Source organism: Canis lupus, chromosome 30 (assembly GCF_003254725.2).
Source record: "Canis lupus dingo isolate Sandy chromosome 30, ASM325472v2, whole genome shotgun sequence".
NCBI lineage: Eukaryota > Metazoa > Chordata > Mammalia > Carnivora > Canidae > Canis > Canis lupus.
In genome coordinates, this window is record NC_064272.1 from 21,610,460 (window position 1) to 21,625,065 (window position 14,606).

General features: G+C 35.0%; 1 protein-coding gene across 3 annotated transcripts in view; it reads right to left on the reverse strand.

Annotated features, from left to right (window-relative positions):
• The window catches only part of RFX7 (regulatory factor X7), a 132,947-nt gene that overhangs the window by 99,230 nt on the left and 19,111 nt on the right, over nt 1–14,606 (reverse strand). The window lies entirely within an intron of this gene.

A 14,606-nucleotide genomic window follows, 5' to 3' on the forward strand; every position in this document is an offset into this window, starting at 1 on the left:
TTCTAATTATTCCTTTTACTTATTTCTGAATGTGTTAAGACTCTGTACAATGTGGGTGAGAGTGTAATAAGCAACCATATGTTGTTTCTAATTTTTAAAAGGGTGTTTTAGATCTTTTTTATTAATTGGTATGTTTTCTGTGGTTTCTTTGTAAACAGAGTTTATCAATTAAGGAAGTTCTATTCTTAGCTTGCTAGGAGTTTTATCACAAACAGATATTGAATATTATTAAACTTTTTTCCTGTATCAATTCAGATAACCAAATAATTTGTCTCCCTTCATCTGTTAAAGTGGTAAATTATATGAACAGATTTTCTAATGGCCTGACTTTGCATTCTGTAATACATTTAAGCTGGCTAAGATGTATTCTACTTTTTTATACCTCTTTGGCTTTGGTTTTTTAATTTTTGTTTTGGACTTTCTGTTGCTATGTTTGAGTGGACAGTAAAATTAAAGGCCATTTCCATTTTTTAAAAAGATTTTATTTATTTGAGAAAGAGACAGAGAGAGCACATGAGAAGGGGGAGGGACAAAGGGAGAAGGAGACTCTGCTGAGCAGGGAGCTCAACTGTAGGGCTCAAATCTAGGACCCTGGGATCATGACCTGAGCTGAAAGCAGTTGCTTAACCAACTGAGCCACCCTACAGGTCATTTTTATATTCTATCTGGTTTGGGTGCCAAGATTACACTAGCCTCACAAAATGAGCGGGAATGTATATTAGGTATTCCTGTGTAACAGATTACTCCAAGATGTAGTTGTTTAAACCAACAAACATTTTTTATCTAACAGCTTCTGTGTGTCAGGAACTAGCTGGGTGAGTTTCTCATGAGTTTAGTCAGGATGTCAACAGGAGCTGTAGAATCCACTTTCAAGGTGGTCCACTCACATGCTGTTGGCAGGAGGCCTCAGTGTCTCACCACAGAGGTATCTCCATTGGTTTGAATGTTCTCATGATAAGTAGCTGGTTTCTCCAAGAACAAGTAAACCAACAGAAAGAGTGAAAAAAAGCTGCAGTACCTTTTATGAACTATTTTCCTAAGTCTCACAGGTCATTTTTCGGTTACTGCTGTTAGAATTGCATAATTAGGCCCAGTCCATACACAAGATGAGGGAATTAGGCTTCCACCTCTTAGAGGGAAGAGCATAAGAATTTAAACATATTTTATAAAGACCATGGAGTATTCCTTCTTTTACTAATTTTTAAATTTGTTAAAGATTTTCTTTAGTATTTGGGTAGATTTCACTTATAAAACTATTGGTACTTTGTGTTTTATCTACAGGCAGTTTTTAAAGAACCCATTCAACTTCCTTAGTGGTTAAAGGGCAATCAGGTTTTCTATTACCAAAATAATTTAAAGGTCTCTTGGATTTATCCACTGCATTTAATTTTTAAAATATACAGACAGGGCAGCCCAGGTGGCTCAGCGGTTTAGCACCGCCTTCAGTCCAGGGCCTGATCCTGGAGACCCGGGATCAAGTCCCACCCTGCATGGAGCCTGCTCCTCCCTCTGCCTGTGTGTCTCTGCCTCTCTCTCTCTGTGTCTCCCATGAATGAATAAAATCTTAAAAATAAATAAAAATAAATAAATAAATAAATAAAATAAAATAAAATAAACAGACATCAAGGTTACTCACAAATTCCCTTATTTAATCTCTGCTGCCTCACAATTATGTCTCATTTTTCATTCCTAATATTATTGACATCTACTTTTTTCTTGATTCGTCATTCCTGAGTCTTAACCATTTAACAAGATTTTTCAAAGAAACCAACTTAGATGTTCGTGATCCTATCATACCTTAGTTTTCTATTCACTTTCCTTTATTACTTCCTTCTTCCTATTTTCTTTGGGTTAACTGTTAATTTTTCATCTTAAACTGAAAGCTTGTTACCTCATTTTCAATTTTTCTCTTTTCCTACTGCAAACCAGTAGAGCTACAAATTTCTCTACCGAGTACCAGTTTGTTGCATCTATAAACTCTGACAGGGACGCCTGGGTGGCTCAGTTGTTGAGTGTCTGCCTTCAGCTCAGGGCATGATTCTGAGGTCCTGGGATCCAGTCCTGCATCGGGCTCCTCATGGGAAGCCTGCTTCTCCCTCTGCGTATATCTCTGCCCCTCTCTCTGTAATTCTCATGAATAAATAAATAAAATCATACAAAAAAAATTCTGACAGAAAATCCTTCCATTACCATCCAGTTTCTCAGCATTTTCTAATTTTCAACATGATTTCTCTTTTGAAGGTAATTTTTATTTATTTATTTTTAAAGATTTTATTTTTAAGTAACTCTATACCCAGCGCGGGGCTCGAACTTATGGCCCCAAGATCATGAGTCACACGGTCTACCAACTGAGCCAGGCAGGCACCCCTGAAGGTATTTTAAAAATTGTCAAATGTGTACAAATATTCTCCTACTTTTTATTATGTTTTAAACCAAAAAAAAAAAAAAAAAAAAGAAAAGAAAGAAAAGAACTGTACACTCTTCACTAGATTCAACAGTTATTTGCCAATTTATTTTCTTCTTATATACTATAAATATATCTATGTGTGTATATAGATAAATATAGATATGTGTGTATAATACACAGTCATGTGTATTTTGCTGTACCAAATAAGCTGTAGACAGAAAACATTTGGACATAGTTTGACATGTATTTCCTAAATAACCACAATTCCATTATGTCACCTAAGAAAATTAACAATTTCACAATACAGCATACAGCCCACATTCACATTTTCCCTAATTATCACAAGAATGTCTTATGGAGCTTTTACCTCAGTACCAGATCAAATTCAAGTTCATGTATTTTAAGTGGCTTTTGTCTAGAACAGTCCTTCCACCTTTTTTCCCTAGGATATTCCCTTTTTGGAGTCCAGTACAGTTGACGTGAGAATCTCATGTACTCTGGGATTTGTTTGATAGTTTCCCCTTGATGTCATAAGTGAATGCATGGACTATTCTAAAGCAAATGCTTTATCTTTTCCGCTAAACATTTTAAGTTATAAGTCAGGATAGGATGCCTGGGCAGCTCAGCAGTTGAGCTTCTGCCTTTGGCTCAGGGCGTGATCCCAGAGGCCTATGATGGAGTCCCATATCGGGCTTCCTGCATGGAGCCTGCTTCTCCCTCTGCCTGTGTCTCTCCCTCTCTCTCTCTCTCTCTCTCTGTGTGTGTGTGCTCTCATGAATGAAGAAATAATAAAAAAAAAAGAAGTTATAAGTCAATATCTATATAACTTGAGCACCAGTTGTGTCTGAATACACAATAACTGAATTGCATGACATGTAAGATCTGATTTATAACTTTAACACAAATTGAATGATATGTATAATTGTTTTTTGTGGCAAAGTATTCAAGAAGCATGAATGCTAAATATCTCATGTAAAAGATAGTAATCAATATTCTTTTACTCAACCAAACCAACTTGTCATAGTTTTCTTTCATCTTTATTATTTCTCCAGCAATGAGCCAACATAAACATCTACTACATATTAGCAACAGCATTAAGAGTTTAATCTTCACATTCAATCTTTCACATATTAAGAGATCCAATATTCTATCTCTTGCGTTCTTCCCTTATAACTTACACTTATGACTGAGACTTAATCTTATCTTTTCCTATACCTTCCCTTAAAAGAGCAGTCCTAAGGAATTCTTCAACAATTCACTTACTACTGACTATTCCACATTACCAGGTTCTTAGGTTTTAAATCCAAGAAAAACCAAAAAAACACAGTATCCTTGGTTTGCAAAGAGTCCATTTGGAAAACCAGAGATGGGGTAGGTAATGCACTGCCAGGCTGATTACCTCAGAGACTGGAGAAGGAAAAAAAAACAGTAAACTTCGTTCATGGATATATAGCATCTGGCCCTCCAGAGGTGAGGATGACAAAGTACAGCTATTCTTTAGTGGAGAAGGAAGCAGAGACCCAACTTAAACGGCATGTGCAGTAAGCAATAAGAAAACTCCAATCAACTCCATCCAAAACCAATAAATAAATAAATAAATAAAAATAAAGCAAACTACTAAAACTCTTTAGATAATAATGATGTTGTGCACTGAACAACAACATTGTTGTTGAAGTACCAATACACGGTACTTCATATACACTGCTTACAAAATGAAGTACAAAGGAATACAAATCTAGAAGAGGAATCAAAATTTAAATCTAGATTTATCTTATTACAAGCTTATACTCTATTTACTGAAACCAGTGAACAGAAAGAACTGCACAGAGCTAATAATGTACATTAAAACAGTGAATAAGCAAATGTAAATGAGTGAAGGAATTCAGTTCAGATAAAAAAAAAATCAGTGAGCAAAATGTTAGTGGAAGAAAAATATTGTATTGACAAAATACTGGCATTAATACCTTTCTGAAGTTTATTATAAAAAGCTAAAATATATGAGTTCCTCAGCGACTAACTGGCAATACCACAATATTTGCTTTTATTTTTTTCTTTTTTTTATTTTTATTTTTTTTTTACAATTTTTTAAAATTTTTATTTATTTTTGATAGTCACAGAGAGAGAGAGAGAGAGAGAGAGAGAGAGAGAGGCAGAGACATAGGCAGAGGGAGAAGCAGGCCCCATGCACTGGGAGCCCGACGTGGGATTCGATCCCGGGTCTCCAGGATCGCGCCCTGGGCCAAAGGCAGGCGCTAAACCGCTGCGCCACCCAGGGATCCCAGCTTTTATTTCTTTCTTTAGTCAGTTCCGTGTCTTGTATATTGAAGCTCCAATATATGGTACAAATACATATTTGGAATATTACGTCTTCTTTTTGAATTGGCTTTGATCATCATGAAATGTTTCCCTTTATCACTGGTAATACACTTTGTCTGATATTAAAACTACTCCAGCTTTCTCATGATCAGCATTGGTGTACTGCATCTTTTTCCTTCCTTTTACATTTGGTCTGTAGCTTTATACTTAAAGTACACCTTCTGTAGAGTTTTTGATGCAGTCTTTCATTTTTATCCAGTCTGAAAAATCTCTGACTTGTAACTTGTAGTATTTAGCCCATTTACATTTAATGTAAGTACTAATATGGTTGGATTTGCTTCAACTAGTATTTTTTTAGTATTCCGTTTTATTGCTTTTTAGCCACGCCACTTTGTTTAGTGATTGCTTTAGAGATTTGCAAGAGACCCTTAATCTATAACAGTGTACTTTCAGTTAATATTATCTTTTCATCTTACAACAATGGAATTCAATTTATCTTTCCACTATCCTAGGTTATTGTGTCATATTTTTTACTTGTACATATTATAAACCCACAATACATTAACATTTTTTCAGAGGCAATAGTCTTTATAAAAATAAGAAATGTCATTTATATTTACCAATACAAAGACCAATTCTCACTCTCTTTATTCCTTTATTCAGAGCTGAGTTTCTGACTTGTACATTTCCTTTAGACTGAAGAACTTAAGTATTATTTGTAGTGAAGTCTAATGGTGAGGAATTCCCATAGATTCTGTTCAAATAAAAACGTATTTATTTTGTTTCCATTGCTGAGATATTTTTGATGGATTTATAACTTCAGGTTGATACCTTTTTTCTTTTAGCACTTTATTTTTTTAAATTCTTAAAATTATTTTTATTTATGATAGTCACAGAGAGAGAGAGAGAGGCAGAGACACAGGCAGAGGGAGAAGCAGGCTCCATGCACTGGGAGCCCGACGTGGGATTTGATCCCGGGTCTCCAGGATCACGCCCTGGGCCAAAGGCAGGCGCCAAACCGCTGCGCCACCCAGGGATCCCTCTTTTAGCACTTTATAAAAGATATTCCACTGTCTTCTAGTCTCTATTATTTCTGATGAAAAGTGAGTGTTCATTCCTATTATTTTTCCCTTATGTACAATACAATGTGTCTTTCCCCCCTCTAGCTGCTTTCAAGATAATCTCTTTGTTTGGTTTTCAGCAATTTCACTTGATGTGTTAGTATGGTTTTCTTTGTTTATTGTGCCTGGAGTTTATTGACTTCTGCATTCCATGAAATTTATTGTCCATATTTTAATCAAAATTGGAAATCTTTCAACTGTCATATCTTTAAATATTTTTTGCTGCAATCTCTCTTCTCTTTCTGAGACTCATTTTACACGTATGTTCTACCATTCAATATTGACATAGATCTCTGAGGTTTGTTCTTTTTTTCTCGTCTGGGTTCAGTTTACTGGGTTCTTTTTTTCTCGTCTGGGTTCAGTTTTCTTCTGGCAGTTTCTTATTTGCCATTAAACAACATATCCTGTGAATTTTTTCATTTCAGGTATTGAATTTTTCTGTTCTATATTTTCCATTTGATTTTTGTTTAGCTTCCTACCTTTTTTTTCCACTTTTTCTTTAAGATGTATTTATTTGAGAGTGAGAGACTGAGCACAAGTGGGGGGAGGGGCAGAGAAAATTTCAAGCAGACTCCCTGCTGAGCATGGAGCCTTGGACTGATCTCACAATCCTGAGATCATGACTTGAGCTGAAATCAAGAGTTGAATGTTTAATCGACTGACCCACCCAGGCACTCCTAGATTTCCATTTCTGTTTTGATTCCCTATCTGGGCATGGATCATGCCCATCTTTTCCTTTAAATATTTAAATGTATTTATCAGAGACTATTTAAAATATCTGCCAACTTTCTCCACATTTTTATCCTTTGACTTTGTTCCAATTATTTTTTCCTCTAGAGATAAGCTGCATTTTCCCACTTCTTCCTGTGTCTAGTAATTTTTACATAACTGGAAATTGTTGGTACTACATTGAATGTTTGGAGTGCTAAGTGTGTTCTGGCATGAAGTTAATTTATGGGCAGCTCAACCTGATACTATTAAGGGTTAGTTTTAGACTGTTAGGATGGGTCTAAAATAGCTCTTACTCTATAGATAGAGTAACCTTAGTCCTAAAATATAAGTCTTTCTGGGGTCTCAACTAATCCTCAAGGGGCTCAACTAGCTCCTTCCAACTTGACTGGCTGAAATTCTCTGTGACCTCTAAGCATCTCTTCTTGACATACAGGCCCCAGTAGCTGTTCTCTGGAATGAGACCCATCCTGCATATGTGGAGTTCAATGTTCAGCCAAAGAATCCAACAACTCCGTGCAGATTTCCGAAGCTCCTTCTTGAAACAACTCCCTCCTTTCTAGTACCCAGCCTCACAAATTCCAGCTGGTTCAGCAGCCATGCACTCCAATCCCTGTTTTCTCCACTACACTAAAACTCTGATCTCTCTTTGGCTCTCCATACTTGAACTTCAGTTTGGAAAGCCAGCATGAGCTCACCTCTTAGGTTTTCTGTCTCTCAAGGATCACTGTTGTATGCTTTGCTATCTAATGCTAAGAAAACCTCAATTGCTACATATATTTTATTCAGCTTTATGGTTGCTTATAGAGAGGGGATAAGTTCAATACCTATTGCTCCATTATGGCAGGACCTGGAAGCTAAGATGTATCAAAGTTAATTTTTAAGTACCTTTTAAGATTATTTTAACATATACTCATTAAAAAAAATTGAGGAAAAAAAAAAAAAACCAAGACCATATCCAACAAAGAACTTCTGATAAATTCTGGTGTATTTTCTTCTAGTTACATTCATACATTTGTACATATACATGTGTATGAGATCTTTTTAAAATTAGGGTGAAACTACTTATTTATTTTGCTACTTCCTTTTAACATTGCATGGTGGGCATTTTCCAAATTCATTATACATTGACAATAGAATCTTCTTATGGCTATATTAATAAAATTTTGATAATAATTTTAAAATAAGCATTCTCTTACTGTTGAAACTTTAGATCCTACCATTATAAATGAAGGCTTTGTCTTCAAATATCCACATGACTCACTCTATAATTCAAGTTTTTATTCAAATATTACCTTGGTGAGGGTTCCCTGACCAACCTATTCAAAACTGTAATCCTCTTCCTGACATACAACTCCCTCTTTTCCTGCTTTGCTTTTCTTCTGAAAATTTACCATTATGTCACATAGTATATATGTTTTTAATTTATTGCTTATTATGTCTCTCTCCAAAACAATACAGATGTTATGAAAACAGATCTTTTTATTTTATTTTATTGAGATTTTATTTATTTATTCATGAGAGACACAGAGAGAGAGGCAGAGACATAGGCAGAGGGAGAAGCAGGCTCCCCAAGAGGAGCCTGATGTGGGACTTGATCCTGGATCCCGGGATGATGCCCTAAGCCAAAGGCAGACAGACCATTCAACCCCTGAGCCACCCAGGTGTCCTGAAAACAGATCTTTTTAATTAATTTGTTTACTGCTACAACCCCAGAGTTCTAAAAGAATACTTGCCTAATATTAAGTACTTTATTAGTTGAATAAATGAATAATTATAATGAATGAATATTAAAGAAAAGGACACTATATAACATGATTTAAGTGAGGCAAAAACAATAAATTTCTTATAAGAAAAAAGAATCAAAAGAAATATGTATGTTTCACACAGATGGTGGAAGTTATTTTGTTTTTTAAGTTTTCTAAAATGAGTATCCTTTGCTTTTATGATGTAAAAAATCATTTTAAAAACATAGTACATTAAGATTATATATCAAATAAGAAAAGCATATGGGTAAAATAGACTAAAACATCTTTCTACTAGTGATTCAAACTGTGACAAATCATTATTTAAAATCAACATAAGACTATAAATATTTGCTAACATAGCATTATGGGAGATACAAAGATGAATAAGACATGGTTGCTGCCCATCAGGGGCTCAACATCTACTGGGAAAGACACACACAGTAGAAAATACAGTATGTGCAAACTATGGTAATTGCTATACTGGAAGTACAAGGTAAAATGTGGTAAAAAACACTGAAGAGCACATGGTAAACTGAAGTGCCTAATTATGGTCTTGAAATCTATCTCTGAATATGCAAAGAGAAGAGGGAAGCATTACTGCTAAATGGTAAAGCCAAAGCCAAGGAAAAGAGATGGAAAACTATACACTAGACCTTTAACAGAACATCAAATGCTCCAAAATACCTGTCAGTCAAGGGGTGCAAGGCAGGCATATCCTTCATGGATGGGCAAATAAACTAAACATGTGATATAGCTGGACCTAATACAAGTAAGATGTGGTGGGCCACATAGTAAAATGGAACAAGTTGAAGGCATTCACACCATAATTTTTGTAAAATTTTGTGAAGCACTGTGCAAATCCATGGGAAAGACACTGTATGTAAGAGAAAGGAGGGAAGAGAAGCTGGAAAGTCAAGCTAGAAATGATAAGGAAGTATTTAGATTTAATCAGTAGACAATTTTAAAAGAAATATTTTTAAAAGCTTCTTATTTCAGAAAAATACATAAAACTTTTGAAAATCACCCATATTACCAATCCCAACATTATTGAAAAGCAAGATTTTGGTATGTTTTTATTCCACTCTCTTTTTCTACAATTGGGGTTGTATGTGCATGTGTGTGCGTGACTGTGTGAAATTATGTGACTATTCTGTGATTTTTTCCTCTCACATTCTACCAAAATAATTTATTTATATAATGACATGCTCTCTTTAAAAAATTTTAATGGCAACATAACCGTGAAAATTTTATTCTCTTCTGATTTTTCCTTTAATTTGGAATTATAGGTATAGGTAAAAAGAGTTTAATACCTAAAAGTGTTTTTGTTTTTCATTTTAAGTAGTAAAATCTTGTTTGTTTTGAGATGTTTTCTACTACTTCTAAAAGAAAAAAATCTCCCACTCTACAATAAGTTCATTTCTAGTCTGTTCTAGGTTTGTTGTTTTGTTTTATTTTTAAATCATCCCGGTTTTACTTCACTGAACCATTTACTCATCTGTAATTGTTCTGATGACCTGCTGTTGAGTTCAGGCTCTAAATTTATTCTTTCTGTCTTTCAAACAGCTAAGCAATTGCATTAATATAATTTCCTAAGTAATCCTCCCACTGGTTAGTATCATTTATTTGTATTAAAATTCATATACAACTTGATTATGATTCTAAGTTTTAGGAAAAGAATATGAATGTCAGTAACAAACAAGATTTCATCATTAAAGATTACCAAATGTTAACAGTTTTGTACTTGGAACTCAAGGAATGAGATATAATCCCAAAAAGCCAAAAATACAAGTCCAAGATATAAAATTCTGTTTTGTTTTTTCATCTCCCACAATCACTCCAAAGCCTAGTTATTTCTTTAAGTCCTCACAAAGATTAAACACATGTAACCTCAGCTATATAATCAAGTAGCAAACACACTGTAGCACTGACATCCCAAAACAATTTCCTATAAAACTGATCCCTCTGGCTGGGTTTTGATTCTAGTCTTTCACAGTTCATTGCCTTCATCCAGGAGAACAATTTTCTAAGCAACATCTAAGTTATTCACACTGCGCTGTCAAGGCTGGAATACACATTCCAATTTACTTTAAAAAAATGATTTTAAACAATGATGGAGAACTCATTTGCTTACTTAAATAAAACAAGATATAAGTTGTACTTCTATCGAAATGGATTGAAACTTTATTGTATTCGTAACATTTTACATCTCACTTCAGGAGTTAGGAATACCAAATTGTCCTTTTCGCTTCATTCCTCTCCATCCTCAACTGGTTGGAATTATACCCGGAGACCAAGGCAAGCAAGCAAGCAGCCTAGCACAACCCTTTCCTTCTGTGAAACTTGCCTGCTGACTCACACCTTTCCTACAGTATTAAATGATTTTACGTAATCTTTTTCATAGCAAATGCTCATTACATCTCTTCTTAAAACCACCTCATTAGGCTTTCAAATAACCTGATAAATATAAAGCTGACAACTTCTAAGATTCCAAATGTGGAAAAGGCAGAGATAAAATTGTAATGCATTACAGGTAGATTTTCTGTTTCTGTTCTGGGGAGAGAAAAGTGGGAGTTAGAGAAAAAGGTAAAAGGTAGAAAGGATAAGAATAAGAGAAAACAACAGAAAAAGAGGGGTGTAGAAAAAATTCAGGAAGACAAACTAAAAGATTCTGAATTATCTGCTACAAACGCCTTGTATTCTATTAACATGAGCGCTGTGAGGAAATACTTCTCTTCAAAATTTCTCGGTTATCTCATGTCTTGTTTTAGACTAGCTGATCCACATTGAATACAAGCTTAAAGAAGTAGGTGTAACAACTAATAAAGACAGTCCGCTTAGAATAATGACTAGAAGGAGAGGTGAGAAAGTGGTGATTAACTATAAAGATTAAGAGGAAGTACAGGTATAGGCATACAACATTAGATATCCTAGGGAAACACCTAGGGAAGGACAGAAAGTAAGGAATAGCTTTAGGGTCACAAACAGATGCTACATGCCCACTTCAGAGGAAGAACTGGAAGGGAAAAAGACAAAGTGATAAAAAGAACTGAGAAAGAAAACTGGGACTTAAATAGGCTAGAAGCAAAGATGGAACAAGAAAGTAATACAGAGAGAAAACTATAAATACTTAGACTTCGTTAAGATGTGTCATTTACCACAACAAAAATGTGACGCTGATGTAATCTAACCACTAGTATTCAGAGTTTTCTTTATCGTGATGATATAATTTATATAAATAAATTTTTCCATATACTGTGTGTCCCTCCAGAAAGGAAGAACATAAACACAAAAGAACAGGGGCACCCAACAGAGATGAGAGTGGAAGTGATAAACCACCAACCAAAGAACACAAAGGAGCTTTCTTTCTGTCTGGAGGTTCTTCATATCCATTTTAACATAGGAGAAACTTTTTGAAGTTCTCTGTGTTTTGTTTTTTAAAAACTTCAAAAATCTCCTAGGAGCAAGAAATAGTGAATAAAAACTCTCCAAGAAAACAAAAGTGATCAGAAAGATTTTTTTAAAGATCTAAGATGGACATAAAAGCATAAGTATTTAGTTAATATTGAATTCTCTGGAAACAGCTTTCAAGAAAGAAATCACATGACCCAAAATTAAGCCTTAAGGATCACAGGTAGGTGCACAGGTTGTCAATATGCCAGACTTCCCTCATACTTTATTTTCAACAAGAAATTAGGCTATACTAATATGATATGTCATAATTTCCAGAGGTTAAAAATAAAAAAGTATGGCATCAACACCACAAAGTCGTTTTTTCTCCTTCTCTATGTTACCAGTGAAATATTATAAAGAATTTTAACAAATCTCTAGTAAGCGCACTGAACACATCTTTTCAACAAAGTATATACAACATATACCAGTAAAACCCACCACACTGGAAGAAAAGGATATAGTGGAGTTTCAGAAAAATGCTTTATAGTTCAAGCTAAAAAGCACTCAACAATTTGAGATTATACATACTAATTTAAGTTCTGATAGGATTTCTATTTGGTAATGCTATCTATATTAATAAATTACACATTCAAAAAGGTCATCTATAAGCAAAAATTTACAATAAGCCATCTTTTATACTGTTGAAAATGGTGTATAGAGAAAAGATTTTTAATGGTAAACTAGTTTGCTATTTTTATTCATAACTTCTACTATACTTAGTAACTTAAACACTACACGAGGGGGTGGACACTGTTACATAGGAGGAAGAACAGCAGGAAAAACTACACCAGATCCACAACTGACATCTAAAAATTGATACTTCCTGAGTTAGCTCATACGTTCATGCATACACATTCTGCACTAGGGATATATCTCTAAGTGAGAGACATACAATTCCAGTCTTTGTGGTGCTGATATTCCAACAGAGGAGGCTATAAAATTATACAGTTATTTTATTAGAATTGTATAGTAACAAGAATTAGAACCTAGGAGGAGAGTGATTAAGTTTACCTAAGGTAAAGGTTCAGGGAAGACTCTTAGATCATCTATTCCAAATGCCTGGTACTTTATTACATTCTGATAGACATATTTAGTCTCTTTGATGGCAAATCTTTCAGATTTTAGTAACAGCACTTATGATAGTATACTTAATATGCAAGTATGTCCTTCTAATCAGAGAGCCTAATATATTACATAATTTTTTGTTATTATCACAGCTCTGCTTAGTGGTAACAGTTACGTTTATGATTACAAAAGTATACTCTTTTAGGGGTCCCTGGGTGGCTCAGTGGTTTAGCGCCTGCCTTCGGCCCAGATCCCATGGTCCTGGAGTCCGGGGATCAAGTCCCACATTGGGCCTGCTTCTCCCTCTGCCTGTGTCTCTGCCTGCCTCTGCCTGCCTCTCTCTCTCTCTCTGTGTCTCTCATGAATAAATAAATAAAATCTTAAAAAAAAAAAGTACTCTTTAAAATCTTTTGGAAAATAGAGAAAAGTGTAAAGAAAATGAAATCACTCATAGCTAACTGCAACACTCTGAGACCACCACTTACCAATATTTAAAATACTTAATCTTTTAAAAGAACACTCACACACCCTGGTGTAAAATGTCAGTGACCTGACATAACCTAGTCTCCTTGTTTACAGTCCCTGCCCTTCTATACTCTCTTCTCCACAAAGCAACCCAGTGAGTTTTATTAAAACATCAGTAAGGTTGTATCGCTCCTCTGCTCAGAACCTTCCAATGGCTACCCCCTTACACCCAGAATAAGAGTCTAAGTTTTAGTGCTTACTAGACCTGCAAGGACCTACATAAATCTGCCCCTCCTTTACTTCTGACCTCACTGCCACACTCCAGCACACTCTCCACACTCTGGCTACTCGGCCTCCTTGCTTCAGCCTTCTCACCTTTGCATTTGCTGTTCCCTCTCTGCCTGGATAACTCTTGTCTCAAATATCATCATGGTCTCCTCTGTCACAGTACAGTAATACAGTAATAAGAAGTAATCATAGTAACAGACTGTGTGGTCAAGTGAAAAATTTCTTTGAATTTATTGTGGTTAAAAGTAACAGCCAACATTTATCAAGTTTTTACCATGTGCCAGATTCTACACCAAGTGTTTTATATGTTATCTCATTTAATCTTCACCACAAACCTTACAAGGTAAGCACTATTACTATTTCCATTCTACTAATAAAGGAAACAATTTTTAAAAGTTATGTGACCTAGGGGATACCTGGGTGGCTCAGCGGTTTAGTGCCTGCCTTCGGCCCAGGGCGTGATCCTGGAGTCCCAGGATCAAGTCCCACATCAAACTCCCTGCATGGAGCCTGCTTCTCCCTCTGCCTGCGTCTCCACCTCCCTCTCTCTCTGTTTCTCATGAATAAATAAATAAAATCTAAAAAAAAAAAAAAGAAGAAAAAAAGTTATGTGACCTGTGTAGCAAACGTAGGCAACTAATTTCACTGTAATGACTTACACCACTACAGTAGTGGACTCTTTGTGATTCGTTTTTACTTTAAAATTGTTAAAGTTTTTTTTTTTAAATAAAAGTCATTCTAGGTTTTATGCTTGGCAGAGAAATTTTCTAAGTATCTTACAAAAATTAATTTAGGCAAGTATAAATATCTCACTGGTTGAAAATATGTTACAGAAAATAGTAACAGCTAACATGTCATGCTCTATAATTACAAATACATACAGTTGAAATGTCAGAGAATAGTTAAGTACCATAGGAAGACTCAAATATTTGACCAGTTATGTGAAGCTTAACGCAGTACCGAGACAAATTTTTTTTTTTAAAGCAGTAAGCATCTAAATAGAAGAAAGCTTTTCGA